General features: G+C 39.4%; 1 protein-coding gene across 22 annotated transcripts in view; it reads right to left on the minus strand.

Moving 5' to 3' along the window:
• LOC125027065 (uncharacterized PE-PGRS family protein PE_PGRS54-like) overlaps positions 1-2,500 on the minus strand; it is a 200,432-nt gene that overhangs the window by 48,367 nt on the left and 149,565 nt on the right. The window contains exon 1 of one of the 22 annotated variants that reach the window (XM_047615774.1): positions 1,210-1,228. The exons of the other annotated variants lie outside the window; for them this stretch is intronic. The gene's annotated coding sequence lies outside the window, so the exon portion shown is untranslated. Of the gene's footprint in view, positions 1-1,209; positions 1,229-2,500 lie in introns of those variants that run through there. 22 annotated transcript variants of the gene reach the window in all.

The following is a 2,500-nucleotide window of genomic DNA, read 5'->3' on the forward strand; positions in this document are numbered from 1 at the left end:
AGAGTGAAAAATATAAAAGATTCAAATATATTTTTTTTTTATTAAATAGTCTCTCTCTTTGTTTCTTCCTCTTTCACTCATCTTTGTCTTCCTTCACTTTCCTTTTCTTTTTCTCTCCCTCACCATTCCTTTCTCCCTTTTCCATCTTTTCTCCCCCCCTTCCTCCCTTTCCCTTTTCCCTCCTTCCCTCCCTCCCTCTCTCTTCATCCACCCATCCCCTATGTGTGGTGCCGATAAAGTGCCAACATCACCATAGTCTCCCCTGGTCCCTGGCCAATCCCGTTTTCTTTGGCAGGAAAACCCGCTGCCCTGATTGCCAATATGGCGCTTAATGATTCTCATTATATCAGCCTTCGGGGAATCGGGTGCAGCTGTCTCCTGCTGGCACCGAAGGCCTATATGTGCCTGAAGGAGTTGCTGATGCAGGGGGGTTGCTTGTTTTGAGGGGTAGAGGTGTTGTAAATACGGTATGAGGAAGTATTTGGGACGCGCGGGTATATATGTCTGCACACGTACATGCACATGTACATGCATATGCACACGCACACAGACACACACACACAAACACACACACACCTATTCTTAATTTCCAGCACATATGCATTCTATTTGCAGAGCTTAATATTCGTTCACGAGTATTTAGGTTGATAATGATAATGGTAATAATAATGATAATAATAATATAATAACTATATAATAATGATAATAATATAATAATGATAATAACAACAATAATAATATAATAATGATAATAATAATGATAATAATAATAGAAATAATAATAATGAAAATGATAGTAATAATAATCACAATAACCATAATAAGAAAGATGGTAATATGATGGTAATAATAACAATATGAATAATAATCAATAACAGTAATACTAGTAAGAATGGTAATAATGATATTCATTATAATAATAATCACAAATTTTCAGTAAATTTTCGACAATTTCGTTTTCGAGGTGATTTTGAAATGTTTCTTTGTCATGAAATTGATACGTATTTCGCATATCTTTTGAGGGAAAAGGGTATATGCCTTTAAGCCTAGTAATTATAGGCTTTAAATGTAAGCTCTCTAGGGAAAAAAAACCCAGAAGCGCTTGGTATTAATATGACGTACGCTTAATTAATTTCTGAATTATGAACGATCTAGTTTAAAAAAAAAATTCCTGACATTAACGAATGCGCGGGAAATTAACGGTCTTACCTTCATATATATATCGTGTAAGTATTGTTAACGAGCCTCGGAGTCGCCTTTTGAATTATGTAAAATTGGAGGGGCACCGCGCACAGCAACGGATATTCTCTGTTGCTCACCTGATCCACTTTCAACTTGCACTACCAATGCCCACCTTGCAATGCCCGTCACCTGGGGGACTCTGACGTCAGTTGGTCTCCAGCCAATTGGCAACACCCTTTTTGGAGCCACCCCGATGACGTCACTCCCCGCTGGCCAATCAGGGCGTGGTTCCCATCTGAAAGTGGGTACCCTTGAGGGCTGTGATTGGCCGGCCGACGCGGAGGGTTGGCGATCGGGCCGGGGATTGGCTGAGGCGCCCTTGATTTCCCTTCATCCTACATTTCTCACTCGTGTATTGAACGACCTTGCCTCCGTGCGAAGCGGCCGAGAGAGAAGATAATTCAAGGATGAAACTCTTACTTTTATTTCGCCTCTCGCGACGCATTTCAAGTACGCTCGGAAATGTCTCACTCCCCGTGGTACAGGTTGACACGCCATTCGTTGCCATAGACGACGTAAACAGATCATAAAGGTCGCGGCAGAATGGCGTTACTTTGAAACCTTTGAAGACCCTAGATCCCATTTTAAGGTCGACGCTGCTGTGCGGTTTAAGGTCACTTTTTGCGGTCACTTGGCACTTACGGGGAGCCAGGTGATTGTTGCTAGCAATATGGCGATATGCTTTTGCAACATGATATGCTTAAGTGGGGTGAATAAAGGTATTTCCAACAGTCACTGACCTCTTTATAACTCGGAACACATTGCGTCATTACAGGCATAAAGCAAGTGCGTGTGTGTATAGGTGCAAGCAGATAGGATATTCGTTAACATTAGGGAAAATGTATATAGGTTTTTTGAATAGTATGTACGTATACTCCCTTCTCTTGGTAAATAAACTCAGGAAGAAATTGTAAGTTTATCGTGCTAGAAGTTTGTAGAAAAGAGATCTTAGCTGTTTTTTTACACAGGATCTTACTGTTAACGGATTTTGACGGAGGATCTTAACTCTTAAAGGACTTTTATACATAGGATTTTAATAGTTAACTTTTTTTCACACAGGATAAAATAACGATTAACTCTAATTCATACATAAGATATCAACTATCAACTTTTTTTCACAATCCATAATTCTATCTTTCCTAACACCACCAAAACGAAAAAAAAAAAACTCATTTAAATCAACAAAACACACGAAATCCCGGATCCGCGAATGAAATAGTAAGACTATAATAAGACTGAACGTATTGCAAGCGTATTG

Source organism: Penaeus chinensis, chromosome 7 (assembly GCF_019202785.1).
Source record: "Penaeus chinensis breed Huanghai No. 1 chromosome 7, ASM1920278v2, whole genome shotgun sequence".
NCBI classification, from domain to species: domain Eukaryota; kingdom Metazoa; phylum Arthropoda; class Malacostraca; order Decapoda; family Penaeidae; genus Penaeus; species Penaeus chinensis.